The sequence below is a fragment of the Saimiri boliviensis genome, chromosome 13 (assembly GCF_048565385.1).
Source record: "Saimiri boliviensis isolate mSaiBol1 chromosome 13, mSaiBol1.pri, whole genome shotgun sequence".
In the NCBI taxonomy this organism is placed as follows: Eukaryota; Metazoa; Chordata; class Mammalia; order Primates; family Cebidae; genus Saimiri; species Saimiri boliviensis.
This window is the reverse complement of record NC_133461.1, coordinates 30137795-30153042: the sequence shown is the minus strand read 5'-3', so window position 1 is coordinate 30153042 and position 15248 is coordinate 30137795. Positions and strand designations below refer to the sequence as shown.

General features: G+C 42.0%; 1 protein-coding gene across 4 annotated transcripts in view; it reads right to left on the bottom strand.

The window, feature by feature from the left end:
• Window positions 1–15248, bottom strand: part of ZBTB7C (zinc finger and BTB domain containing 7C) — a 380371-nt gene that overhangs the window by 346691 nt on the left and 18432 nt on the right. The gene's annotated exons all lie outside the window — the stretch shown is intronic.

The window sequence follows — 15248 nt, the reverse complement described above, 5'->3', positions numbered from 1 at the left end:
ACTTCACTTCCTGCTTTCCTGTGGCTGTAAGGCCTGTCCGGCCAGGTGGCTAAGCTCCATAAATGCTGCTGTCATTCTGCTGATGCTCTGGGCCTTGCCTAAGGAAAGAGAGCTACCCTAGGCATCAGTTACAGAGTAATAATACCCTCCTCTTCAGCCTCTCACCTGTCGCCACCCAACAGAGCCTTCTGCCTCCAGTGCACAGAAACTCGAAGAGGGCAGACATTGTTAGGCCATGACACCTTTATCCCCACCATAGTCTCAATATTTCCAATCACAAACACAAGCACTTGGACAAGGTCTTCAGGGAGAAGGTCTAGACAGAGAAAGCGGGTTCCCAGAAAGAATCCAGAAGCTGAAAGCAGGGCTGAGATCAAGCCCATAGGGACCCAGCCTGGGCCCCCACACCAGGCCTCATGCATGTTCCAGAGGATGGGGGAGGGGCTGCCTCTGGGAAGCTCACCCCACCCCCCCACAGAGCATCATCCACAGAGCACCTTGTTTGTTGTTTGTTCACGCTGCAAGTATTTATTAAGAGTCTATTCCAGTCTGGGTACTGGGTCAGGTGCTGGAGATGTAAAGATGAACAAGATGTGGCCCCCAAAATCTCCTGATCTAACAGGGAGAGAACTGTACAAATTGTCATCAAAAATGCAGTGAGAGAAATGAATGCAGAATCTATGTGAGCTCAGGAGAGCATTATCTCTGCTTGGGGAGGGAGAGGGGACAAGGAAGAGAGAGCATCACAGAGGAGGTGACATTTGAACTGGTCCTAAAGGACAAATAAGAGAAAACATGTCTGGACGGGGGTAATATTCAAAATCTTTAACAAGTGCTAAGGCCCATGCTGGGCCCAACCAGAACAGAAGCTGATTAAATATGACTAAACATGTGCAACTACTTTTACTTCCTCCCCAAACCCTTTTACAACGACGGTATTTAAAAATTAAGCATAAATACACAAGAATGGGAAGAAATGGAGGTGAAACAAAGTAATACCAGTTTTGGAGGCTGGAGATCAGATGGACAAGTGGTAAATGGCTTAGAAATCCCAAAATGCTGAATTTTAAGCCAGCAGTGGAAGAAGCTGAGAACCACTCCCATTTATACTCTAAAACCCTCTTAACAGCTCAGAAATTGGTGGTACCAATCCTTCTTGAAAGCAAGAGCAAAAAGAACAGAGGTAAAATAAAGAAGTTCAGGCCCGGCACAGTGGCTCGCACCTGTAATCCCAGTACTTTGAGAGGCTGAGGTGGGCAGATCACCTGAGGTCAGGAGTTCGAGACCAGCTTGGCCAACATGGTGAAACCCTGTCTCTACTAAAAATACAAAATTAGCTGTGTGTGGTGGCATGCATCTGTAATCCCAGCTACTCTGGAGGCTGAGGCAGGAGAATCTCTTAAACCTGAGAGGCGGAGGTTGCAGTGAGCCAAGATCACAGCCTGGGCAACAAGAGTGAAACTTTTGGGGAAAGAAAAAAAAGGAAGGTTGGTTAGCAGTCAGTTTAGGAAGCAGTTAGAGTTTCTTTTCTGCTTAGTGACTGCCCCTTGCCCAGCCCAGCAGAAGATGGAGTTTTATTCTTTGGGAAGGATAAATAGAGGCTTTCTGGACTCTGAAACACCAGGCAGAATTGAGGAGAGATCTGCCACACTGAAATCAGAGGGATTAAAGAACATCCATGTACATTCCCATTACTGAGGCTCCAGTCTTCGTCTACTAGGCGGCTCAGAGCACCAACTCTCAGCACATTACCCTCCAGGCAGAAGACGGATGATCCTTCTCTGAAGATGCCAACCCAGCTAAGAGAAAAGACTATGATACTGACATTGAAGATTCCATGAGAAAAAGGCCCACCCAGATGCTTCTCCAAAAACCCATTGTCATCAAATCCCACCTGCACTATGAGATTTTTAAATATATGCAGATAAACAAGAATAACTGGACAACTGAAGAAAGCTTCAAAATCAAACAACAGAGACCAAAACAAACAACCTGGAAAGAAGAGAAACTGCAGGAAAAAAAAAAAAAAAAAAACAAAAAACTTGAAAAATTTACCATTAATTTCCTCAGACAGACAATATGCAATCACAAAACAAGAACAGAATGCTATAAAAGGAACCTTCAGAGAATAGAAAATTCTTGGAAATTAAAAATATAATAAATGAAGTACTCAATTGGGGGTTGGAATGTAAAACTGCGGAAATCTTCCAGAAAGTAAAGCAAAAAGATGAAGAGATGGAAAAGAAGAGAAACAAGTCAACAAAACTAGAAGCTAATGTAAGTGCTCTCAGTATGTTTAGGGTAGGCTAGGCTAAGCTACAATAGTGTTTGGTAGCTTTTCAAAAATGTGTTTTCAACTTACGATATTTTTAACTTATGATGGGTTTATTGGGACATAATCCTATGGTAAATTAAGGAGCATCTGTAGAGCATTCAGCCATTATAGCACCATTTGTTAACAAGACTATCTTTTCTCCACTAAGTTGTCTTTGTTCCTTTGTCAAAGATCAGTTGACTACATTTGTGTGGCCTATTTCTGGGTTCTCTATTCTGTTCTATAGACCTATTTGTCTATTCTTTTGCTAGTACCACCCTCTGTTGATTACCATAGCCTAAATTAGCCTGGGAACTGGGTAGAGTCTTGCTCTGTCACCCAGACTGGAGTGCAATGGTGCAGTCTCAGCTGACTGCAACCTCTGCCTCCTGGGTTCAAGCAATTCTCCTGCCTCAGCCTCCTGAGTAGCTGGGATTACAGGCACCTGCCAGCATGCCTGGCTAATTTCAGTATTTTTGTATTTTAGGGGTTTCATCACGCTGGCCAGGCTGGCCTCAAACTCCTGATCTCGTGATCTGCCGGCCTCGGCCTCCCAAAGGTTGGGATTATAGGCGTGGGCCACTGCACCTGGCCAAGTTCTTCAACTTTGTTCTTTTTCAGTATTTTATTGGCTATCCCAGATATTTGCTTTCAATATAAACTTTAGAATTACTTTGTCAATATCTACAAATTAGCTTTCATGGATTTTGACTGAGATTGTGTTGAATCTATAGATAAAATCAGGAAGAACCAATATCTTAATGTGGAGTCTTCCAATCCATGAACATGTTTTGTTTTTGTTTTTTAACCCAGTGTTCTGAAATGTCATGATGCTTGTGCATTGCCTCACAGTGGATCTATTTTTATCAGTCGTGCTTCTATTTTTATCTAAGGTATTGAAAATGCACAGGCTTTTGACAGAAAAAAAATCAGTAACGTGGACTTTTTAATAAAATTAAAAACTTCAGATCTATGAAAGACACTGTTAAGAGAATAAAAAGACAAGGAGACTAGAAGAGAATATGTGCAACACAAACATTAAAAAAAGACGTGGATCTAAAACACACAAACAATTCTTAAAACTCAACAACAAGAAAACAAATGCCCCAATTAAGAAATGGGTAAAGATCCAAACAGACTCCTCATCAAGAAAACATACAGATAGCGAATAAGTACTTGAAAAGATGTGCAACACAATTTTGGTGAGGAAATTGCACATTTAAACAATAAAATACTACTACACACCTGTAAGCTATTTATAGGGTCATGAAACTATTCTGTATGATACTGTAACAGTGAATATAAGACAGAGAATAAGTGTTTGTCAAAACCCACAGAACTTTATAGCACAAAGAGCAAACCTTAATGTATGAAATTGTTTTTAAATCATTTAGGAGGTGGAGAGATCCCAGGATGGAATGCATAATTTGACAAAAAATCTAAATGTATTAGAAAAATACAAAACATGCTCACTGAAGAGGTCAGGATATAAGGCACGGACCTTATTAGCTTTGGAGATAGGCAGAATGTATAAGACTAAAGGCAAAAGGAACAGTACTTTAGTTTGATAGAGTTTTTTCCCATGAGGATATAGGTTAACAATTCTGAAATGGCTACATGCATATATGGGAACTGAATATTAAGTAAATGGATGGCAGATGGTGGGAGCCAGGTTTCTCACTGTTGGAATGGGAAGCTACAAATAAGCAAAGAGAAGAGACTAAGACGATACATGTGGTGATGGATTAGTGTTGGAGATATCAGTATGAACTCATTTTTACCTGAACACAAATACAGGTGGTTACATATAAAATACTTACAGACATGCACATTTACAGCGGTTAGTACACACACACATATATCTGTATTCTGTCATCTGAGAGGGCCTAGTAGCAATGACATCCCAGTAGCAATGAGCACACCTAATTATTGTTCTAATACCATTCTAAATCAGAAGAACCAGTGCTCCCTGGAGAACCAGGTGATTCCGGCACTGGAGCAGGAAATACGCAAGATAAGCCCAGATAATCCAGCAGTGCCAGAAAGTTGAAAAGGGCTGACACCCACATCACATGCACACACATAATAAGAGGGTTATGTCAAAGGAACACAGGAGCCAACTCAAAGATCTGCCAGTGGTCTAATCTGGGACAATTTAAGCAATAAAGTTAATAAAACAATATTGGATTACAATCCATAGTATAAAATGAATATTCATGAGTCTGTAGTAATAGAAATAATTGAATAAGTGAAACAAATGGGAGAGAACAGACAAATCTCCCATGAAGAAGAATTCCAAATAATTTACACAGATGCTCCATTGTTAAGGAGGTAGAAGAAAACTCCCATTCCTTAAGAATGGACAACATTGCTATGCATAGCAATTTCTTTCAAAGAGAAAATTATGGAAGTGGAGGGGGAAATCATAAATTTGAAGTAGAAAAATCTAACAAACACTATCTCAAGCCAGGTGAGATTGTGTTACCATCAGCAACGTTACCATCAGCAATGACAAGTCCCATTGATAGTGTTTACCTTTGATATGATGTAATGACAATGGCACTTTACCTCTGTGATTTTCTTCCCCAAAATACAGTCTAATCATGAGAGAAACATTTCATATATCCCAGTTGAGGGATATATTCCACAAAACACATAATCAGTACTCCTCAAATCACTCCAAGTCAGCAAAAACAGGAAAGTCTGAAACAGTCACAGCCAAGAAGAGTCTAAGGAGATATGACCACTAAATGTAATGTGGCATCCCGATGCGATCCTGAAACAAGAAAGAACATTAGAGGAAAACCAAGAAAATCTGAATAAAGAATGAAATTTTGTTAATGATAACATGCCAATATTTGTTGTGACCAATCTACCATACTAATAGAATAATAGGGCAACTGGGTATGAAGTTTGTGAAAGCTCTCTGAACTATTATCACAATATTTCTGTAAACCTGTAACTATTCTAAAATAGGTTATTTGAAAAAAAAAAAAAAAAAAAAAAAAAACCTCCTAGAGCGAAAAAGCACAGCATGTACAGAGAATCAAGTATCAGAATGGTTCCAGATTTCTCAATAAAATCTAAAATTATGAAAGAAAATTATGTCCAAGCTAGAATTCTATGTCCAAAACCAAACTATCAATCAAGTGTGATGCTAGAATAAAGATACTTGAAGACATTCAAAGTTCCAAATAATGTATGTTCCATATACTTCTTCTTAGGAAGCTTCTGGAGGATATGCCCCACAAATACAGAGGGATAACCAAGAAAGAAGAGGCCATAAGATATATGAAACAGAAGATCCAACACAGGAAAGAATCAAAGAATCCCGAGATGATAGCTATGCACTAAGCATAGGTATCAATCAGTCCAGATTGGAGCACATCAGAGATACCGAGAAATTTCTGTAAAAAATCTGAACATTTTAGGAAGAGAATCAGATAACTGGTAGAGATCCAGAGATGGAAGCGGTAATAAGTAGATGGAATCATAAGCAAATAAAAGAATGCAATGATCAACTCTAGGGAAAACAAAGAGTAATTCAAGAAAGGAATAGAACCACAGAGATACTAGATGGCTTACCTGGGAAGACTATATACATAGTCATAGCAATGTAACTACTCAATATTTATTCCAAAATTATGACATAAATATGTTGGGAGAATGAGGGAGGTAATGGATCAGTTTTTGCTACTTTATATTGCAGTATAAAAGAAATACAATAAAAGAAATCACAATAACATACAAGAACAAAAGTATTTCTCACTCATGTAGCACTGAAAGGGAGCTGGGAGTCAGCTGTTGCTGCTCCATGTGTCTTCTTCACTCTAGGATCTAGGCAGAAGGACCTACCACTCTTTGGGACATGTCCATTTTCTTGGCAGAGGGAAAAGAGTAACTTAATCTGATCACATAAAGGCTTTTAAGTTTCCGATCAGAAGTGGCATATATCAGGGCCACTCACATGCCACTGACCAAGTAATCACATGACCAGGCTCAATGTTAATTATTCCCTCTATAGGGAGGAAAGTCACAGAACTACGGAAAAGGCTGGTTATCCATTGATGGGGGGCAACAAATCAATTGGAAACAATAATACAATTGATGAATCCATATGTGTACTGTGGTGCAAGGTGGTTGTAGGCACCAAAAAAGACAGCTAAATTCTCACCGTCCACTAGTAGGAAGCCAATACTAGTGGGAAACCAGTGCCTAAAACTGAAAAATCAAGTTATGCTTATAGCCACATTTCTAAATCACATGTATTAATGCCTACATGCACAAAAATTCAGGAGAAAGAAGGAAAACAGTAGCTTCTGAAGATGGAGATAGGCTAGGGAAGCAAGGGATTATTGTTTTTCCGTAAGTTTTAAAAAACCATTTGCTAAGAATTACTTAAAAATGACAAATAATAAACTGGGCACAGTGTCTCACACTGTAATAAACTGGGCACAGTGTCTCACACTGCCTAGGGAGGCCAAGGCAGGTGGATCACAAGGTCAGGAGTTCAAGACCAGCCTGGCCAAGTTGGTGAAACCTGTCTCTACTAAAAATATGAAAGTTAGCCGGGGGTGGTGGTGGGTGCCTGTAATCCCAGCTACTCAGGAAGCTGAGGCAGGGAATTGCTTGAACCCGAGAGGCAGAAGTTGCAGTGAGCCGAGATCACACCACTGCACTTTAGCCTGAGTGATAGTGCGAGACTCCATCTCAAAAAAAAAAAGACAAATAATGAGGCCAAGCCAATATTGCTAAACTTAACTATGCCATGACTACTTTCTACACTGTTTTTGATAGTAAGAAGTATTAATATATAAATTTCTTTAATTTAAAACAAAGCAAGTGAAGTCATCTACAGCTAGTATTATAACAATGCTCCTTCAAAACCCACCACTTAGTGTCACACGTCCTCAGTGATGACCCTCCTTCCTATACAAGAGAAAGCTAAATAGTTTACTTTTCTCAGTCAATTCTGCATTATCCAAGCCACAAAAGAAGGTTGATGGTGAAGAAACCCTAATAGAATATAACTCAAAAGTCACATGAATGACTTTACATGCATTCATGTTATTGCTGTGCAGAAAATTTGCCCTACTAGTATGTATAACTCCAGTTAACATTTAAATTCTCTGCCTATACACAGATTAAGTTAGGACAAACTATACTAATGGCCCATGGAATAGCATAGCTTAGAAGTCAAAAAATCACCTAAAATGATAAAACATAAGCAGCTGATCATGAGTTAACATTCGTTTTCGCCTTCTATACTCTCAAGGTATCCCCTGCATCTTGAAAAGTCTAAAAGTGACAGGCAAGGTCAACATTTTGATTGCGGAGTAATAGGAACTCAAATTTGGCCTGATCTTTTCTCCTTAATTTCACCAGGCCACATGTGAATTTTCATATACAGGCATGATGTCTGCCTGCTTCCTTATCCTGAGCAGAACTGGAGGTAACAGCATCCTGGCCTCAGAAGACCACAAGTCCAGTTGTCAGCCTGTCCACCCTCAGACCCACCAGCCTACCGGCCTAGGTCAATACAGAATTCCCCTTCATTAATAGACCCTTATAGAATCCCCCTCACAAAAAAACAAGAACTTTTGTAGAAAACTAATTCAATTATAATCATTTATTTATTTATTTATTTGAGACAGGGTTTCACTCACTCTGTCACTCAGGCTGGAGTACAGTGGCATGATCTCAGCTCACTGCAGCCTCCATCTCCCAGGTTCAAGTGATCCTCCTGCCTCAGCCTCCCAAGTAATCGGATCACTTGGGCATACACCACTACACCTGACATATTTTTGTCTTTTTAGTAGAGACAGGGTTTCACCATGTTGGCCAAGCTGGTCTCGAACTCCTGACCTCAAGTGGTCCACCCACCTGGGCCTCCCAAAGTGCTGGGATTACAGGCATGTGAGCCACCGAGCCTGGCCAATTATAATCTTTCTCAAACTGATGGAGCTTAAGGATAGGAGAATACTTTTCACTACATTTATTTTCATGCTTTTTGAGGTTTGCATTGTCTAAAATTAGGTTAAATATTTTAAGCATCAAAAAAGATGGAGTGGGGAGAAAAGCATGTAAGAGTCTGGCATGTTGTAGAAACAGCACATGGCAGAGAGTGACTGAGGTCGTGGTGCCTAGGTAAGGCTGGAAGGGAGCTCTGGAAGCCAGGCTGGAAAGAGCCTCGTGACTGCGATGGAGTCTGGACCTAAGCATGGGTATTAGAAAGATAATCCTGGGGATGGAATAATTATAGGGGTCAGAACTAGTGGGGACAGAGACTCTGTGTTCTTGTTCATTTGTTTATTGCCTCATTTGAAATCACAGGAGCCTGAACTACAGCAGTAACAACAACAGTGGAGCCAGTGGGAAGAAGTCAGAAGATACTCAGGAGGTCAAATCAACGAGTAGGGAACTGCTTCAGTGATGAAGGTGAAGGGAAGAAGGATGGAAATAAGATACAAGGCTTAAGCAAGGGTCAGCTTGGGGTTTAGTCCCCATCCCAAGACAGCCTCTAATAAGGCAGAAGGCACTTTGTCCATTGTCTCAGTCTTCTGAAGAGCACTTGGCAAGCACGGCTTTAAGATAAATCCACCTGCACTCATACCTACGAGCCAGATTGCCTCCTGGGGTTCCCACTGCACTGGGAACAGAAGGATTGAGAACATGACTGCTGAGGCTATAGAGAGGCAAGAAGAGACTTGTTTTTGAAAGGACGATCTGCCCCTTCTCCCTGTCACTACACTCCCGGAATAGAGGCTACTGGAGACTGGAGGGTGTGGTTAGAAAGTTGGGAGAAGGATTGGTAAAGATGTAGCACAAGTTTGCCCAGTCCAAGACCTGTGGGCTGCATGCACTTCGAAAATTTGTAAATTTTCTTAAAACATTATGAATTTTTTTGCCATTTTTTTTAGCTTATCAGTTACCGTTAGTGTTATTATTATTATTATTATTTTTTTTTTGAGACTGAGTCTTGCTCTGTGGCCCAGGCTGGAGAGCAATGGCACAATCTCATCTGACTGCAATCTCATCTGCCTCCTGGGTTCAAGCAATTCTCATGCCTCAGCCTCCCGAGTAGCAAGATTATAGGCACCCACCACCACACGCAGCTAGTTTTTGTATTTTTATTAGAAACAAAGGTTCACCATGTTGGCCAGGCTGGTCTCGAACTCCTGACCTCTAGTGATCCACCTGCCTCAGCCTCCCAAAGTGCTGGGATTACAGGCACGAACCACTGTGCCCAACCAGTGTTAGTGTGTTTTACATGTGGCCTAAGACAATTCTTCTTCTAGTGTGGCACAGGGAAACCAAAAGATTGGACACCCCTAAATAGCGGAAAGTCACGTGAGATGATGACTCATGGTGCTAGGCGCAATCTCACGTCACAGCTGACGTACCCAGATGCACCCACATCCTTCAAATGGGGTGACTACGATGGCCTTGGAGTTGAGGTGAGCAGCAGGGCCTGACACGATATTTTGTATATACATTATTCAGTCTTTACTACTTTCTGGTCTGTAGCTCTTTTTTCAATTTGGAGTCAATATTTTTCTGTTTGGGACTCAAGTATTTTTATAGGCCACACACCACAGCATCTACAATGTCGTGCAGTGTGTGGCAATCAGGAAGCCGGCAGTGACCTCTGCTGAGGCTGATCGGGGTCACTGATGAGAACAAGTTTCAGTTCCTGTCCCAGCCAACTGGTTATGTCCAGCTCAGCAATCACAGATTTCATTTGGGGGTACAGCTGGAGAGAATGGGTGGCGCCACAGAAAGTCACCCCCCTTGCAAGTCTAAATGCACATGCTATTGTAAAGTAGGCAAACATGCCCTACACAAAGGCAGGTCTGCCCAGAATGCACACACCATTCAGAGTGCAAGGTAGCAGGGCAGAGATGGACGTATGTAGAGAAGTAACTGAAGCACACAAAAGGCCCCTTTAACCTCTTCCAGCCAGCGGTTTAGAAATACACAGGAAACCCTCGATATTTGCCGAGTCGTGATTTGTGGTTTCAAACATGCACAAGGCTGCCTGCTCCTCACTCCTCGCCAGCCCACACGACGTGCTGCTGGCAGCCAGGGTGGCAGACACACGGCCCATGTGTCTCTACAAAGCTCCCTCAGAGTGGCCTTTTCAGCTGCCCTGATTCCATGATGGAGAGATTCTCCCCCTCCCAACAAATCCACTCACTTTTAACCCCTTTTGGTTTAGTCACAGACATTACAGGATATATGAACTACAAGGCAGGGGTCTGAGACACCTAATCTCCACCTTTGCTGGCTCCTTACCCATTATCCTCCAACCCACCCCCTGTTGACTGCAATCAGGAAGACTGTCTACTAAGAATAGGCTGCTCTCTTTGGTTAGCACATGGTAGGCTGAACTCTGACTGTCAAAAAAGGCTTCTCCATCCATCCCAAGGATAATCAGTGCTGTTGTGCTTGACTCAGGAAAACCTGCCCTTCTCCCTGGCCCCTGCAAACTCCCGTTCAACCAGCACGAATAACAAGAATCTTCTAGGTCAGATGCTGAAAGGTGGAAAAAATAGATGGAGAAGAGCAGAGGCCAAATGATGAGCATCCACAGGGGACGAATATGCACCAGTCCAAGATCCAGGTGAACTCAGATGCTAAGCCTACTGCTTCCAACCACTCAGCAAGTACAGTGCTCATCCTAGCCATTGAGCAGATGCCAACAAACTGTACTGATACTTGCCAAAGAGATGAATGCAATCCCAGCTGAGGAGGCTGGGTTTACCCACAGTGACCATATTTTTCAAACCACACATCAGAGCCTGATGTGTGGTTCTGGAAAATCCAGGTCATAGAAGAGCAGGAAATATACAAAAACAACCTTGAGTGTAGGATGATGGGATGCAGCCGTGTATACAGATGTGCTGGGAGAATGCAATTGGTTACGTGAATAAATTCAAGGGCCGCACACTGTCCAGTCTCTGCAAGGACTCTCCATCAATGACGCAAAGTCAAGCAACCTAAGATAATTAAAAAGAAACTCTAGTCTTATTTTGCTTCATCTCAAAGAATGTTATCAGATACCACTTGATAACCAATAGAAATATTACTCAAATTGCCCTTTGTGTCTTCCCAAGTCTCCCACACCTCTCCGGAGTCTGTCCTTTGCCAAATCTTCCAAACCTTCCCAGATGCCCAGCAGGCAGCTTCTCTGTTGTCGCTCTGCTTTTTCACTCCACAATGCTGTCGAAGTAATTAGCTCCAGTGGAATAATCTAGGAAGGCTTCTTGGAGTAGGAGGCATGTGTGGTGAATTTCAAAAGATGAGTTGGATTTTAATAGAAGTACAGTAAAGAACATTCTGGTTAAGGGGCTGCAATAAGCAAAAACCAGGACGGGGAATGACATATCGTGTCATGTTCAGTAACAGCAAAGCAGCTGGGGTCAGGGTATGCAATGAGACTAGAGAGGCAGTCAAAGCCTGGTCAAGAGTGGATTTGGAGGTCAGATTTCTGAACTCATTGGAGGGCTTTTTTTTTTCGGTAGAAAGGTAAAGTGTGCCAAACAGCATTCCAAGAAGCCCCATTGGGCAGATTAGAAAAGAAGAGTCGAGTAAGGAATGTGCTGCATTAATCTACCAAACCAGCTTCCACTTAACAGATGCTCAAAATGAATGGGGTTTTATTTCTAAGAGGCAGCTGTAATGGAGACTACTGGAAAACACGGTCATCTGAAATACACAGATAACTCCCAGGTCTCATTTTATCATCACTTACAGCTAGCTGCCTCCTACCATGAATCTCTTCCCCGAACTTCACTAAGTTGCAAAATAGATGAGTTTGACCTTCACGTCTCTTTTCCTCTATCTTCCTTTGAGACACAGAAACTAACATGAAGATGGGCCAGAGAGGAGGGGCAGCAAGAAGAGAAAATATGAGCCTGGGCACTGTAACCACCTGCACGCACACAGCAAGGGCTAGCTTTATCAGAAGAGGCAAACCAGATGACAGCAAAACAGAATAAACAGTACCATTTGACAGAAAGCCTGGTTTTCACCTTCTATGCTTGGTCTAGTTGGCTATGTAGGTTTTTTTGTTTTGTTTTGTTTAATTAATTAATTTTTTCGAGACAGGGTCTTGCTCTGTCACCAATGCTGCAGTGTAGAGGCCCCATCTCAGCTCACTGCAACCTTCACCTCCTGAGTTCAAGCCATTCTCCTATCTCAGCCTCCAGGTTATCTGAGCTTACAGACACCCACCATCATGCCCAGCTAATTTTTGTATTTTTTTGTAGAGATGGGGTTTTACCACATTAGCCAGGCTGTTCTAGAACTCCTGACCTTAAGTGATCCATCCACCTCAGCCTCCCAAAGTGCTGGGATTACAGGCTTGAGCCACTTGCACCTGGCCCCTGTAGGTTTGTTTTACATGTCTGTTTGTCTCCCTCCAATTAAAATCCCAGCCACACTTTAAAACTCACTTGAGCCACGAAACCACCCTAATTATCCCTGCCCTCTCTGGTGTCCTTCTCCTGAACATCCTCAAGAACAGTGTGCCACTTAATCTCAATGCCAAATATAAATACAAATCTAACTTGCATTTTTTTTTCATTTTGTCTCAATGGATATTCACCTCTTCTCCCTAGTGAAAGAACATGTTCCTTAAGGGCAGGAATTATGTCCCATGTTTCCCATAGACTTCCCCAGAGCACATAGCAGTGTGTGGGTAGATAGAAAGAAGGGAATAAACTGTTATTGAGTAACTGATTGTTTGAAAAGTATTTTTAAAAGATAGCAGTGCTTATCTTTGCTCTCTTTTTTATAATGGGAAATCCTGAGAGAAGTTGGCTTTAGCAAACTGATTTTGAAATATCTTATTTTATTTAAACTGACAGCCAGGAGTGGTAGTACATGTCTGTGGTCCCAGCTACTTGGGAGGCTGAGGCACGAGGACTGCTTGAACCCAGGCGGTCAAAGCTGTGCACCACTGCCCTCCAGCCTGGGCAACAGAGAAAAAAATAAAAATAAACTGGCAAACACTAGTATCATCGAAGTTGGAGCTGGAAGAAAGATATCTGTGCAACTCAGACCACCTTATATAGAAGTAATTGGTAGTACGTGGATAGTTGATAGATCTAGAACAAGTAGGGACAAAGAGATTCCTTAGAAGTACATATCAGTACTATGTTCTTAACAGTTTAAAGACTGCACTCCCTTTGTTCTGTATTGTCTTGTTTACAGGATTAAGTTGACCTCTCCTCTGCCCCCCAGTCTTTATTTGAACCAGGTTCCACTGCAGCCCAACCCTGTCTGAGTCATCACACTTTCTAAATAATTGCCCTGCAGTCTGAACTAATGCGGAGGCTTCAGGCTGGGAGTAGCAGAGTAACTGCAGGCTGCAAAACCACATTCCGTCATTTATTCATGGAGTGATGTTCAGAACCCTTTCACTAACTCTCTCTCTCTCTCTCTCTCTCTCTCCCCCCCCCCCCTCTTGAGCACACGTGTGCATGCATGCTTACATACGTGCGTATTAGGTCTTGTGAGCACCTGAGGGTCTACACCACCCTGTAGATGGGGTTATAGAAGAACAGTGTGGAGACAGAGGGCTTCAAAGATAGACAAAAAAGTGGATTCAATTCCTGACTCTGCTACTTCCTAGATGTATGACCCAGAGCCAGGCCTTTTACTTTCATGACTCTTGGATTTTTATTTTTATTTTATTTTTTGCCTTTAAAGGGTCCTTGAAGAGACTGAAAATATGTGTAAGCCCCGTGCCTGATATAGGAAAAAATATGTGTTAGCCCAGTGCCTGATGCAGGAAAACATCAGTTATAATGGGCAGGATTTTTCTTGTGTGTTCCCCAGGGTAGGCTCATAGCCTCACCTCCGTCCAGGCTACCCTAAGCCCAAACTCCAGCCTGCTCGTCACTGAAGAGCCCAGCTGAAACCACATTCCTGTGCAGTGAGGCGCTCCCTGATAAAAACGAACAATTGGAGCAGTACTGGAAAGGAGAACGCTCGAGGGGACCCTGAGCAACCATGCCCTGGAAGGCACAATTGGATGTGACGAGCCTAGAGCACTGTCTAGCACAAAGAAGAACCTGATAAATATTTCTGAATGAATTAATGAAGTAATGCTCTGAATTATCTATTTGCAGGCTTTTCTACACTCCCTTCTCCACATCAGGAGATGTCCTATACTTACTAAGCTGGCGTCAGAGGATTTCCAATAGAAAACGTTTTTTAGTGTATTTAAAGATGCCACCGCTGGTGTCGAATGAAGCTATGGCCGGTCATCCACGCGAATGGACAAAGGCTGGATCAGGAGCCTGGAATGAAGGAGCATCTGCTGGCTTGCCCAGAGATACCTGTGCTTTTCTGTTTTGATTAAAATCAATAATTATTTTTGTCTAACTACAATACTAATTTATCTTCACACTAGAAAAAATAGAAAATAAGCGTAGGCTAAAACAAGAAAATGTTAATAATATTTTAATACTCATGGTTCCAGACTTTTAAAATACATTTTAATGAAAATGGAATCATACCCAAAAAAGTGTCACTTTTTGCTTAGTAATTTATTTTGATCATCTTTCCAAAGTACGACATATTCTACTCCACAGAATTCATTCATTTATTTGATCCAGAAAAGAGTGTCATTTTTAAAATTAGTTTAACTCACACGTATAATAAAAGAAAGACATAAAAAATCCAGAATCAAAGGTGTAAGTAAAATGCAAAGTAAAAGCACCTCCCACTGTCATGCCCAGTCACTGTCCCAAGAGGTAACACTTGGAGCCCAATTTTTAATAGCTGCTGGTGATAGTTTCAAAGTCATAATCAATCCTGTCTCTCACCTGCCTAAAACCTGCTGGCAGCTTCACCTCAAGAGTAAACTCCAGCCCCACCCAGGGCCTGCCCTTTCCGAGCCTCCACTTCCCTGCTGGTGAAATGA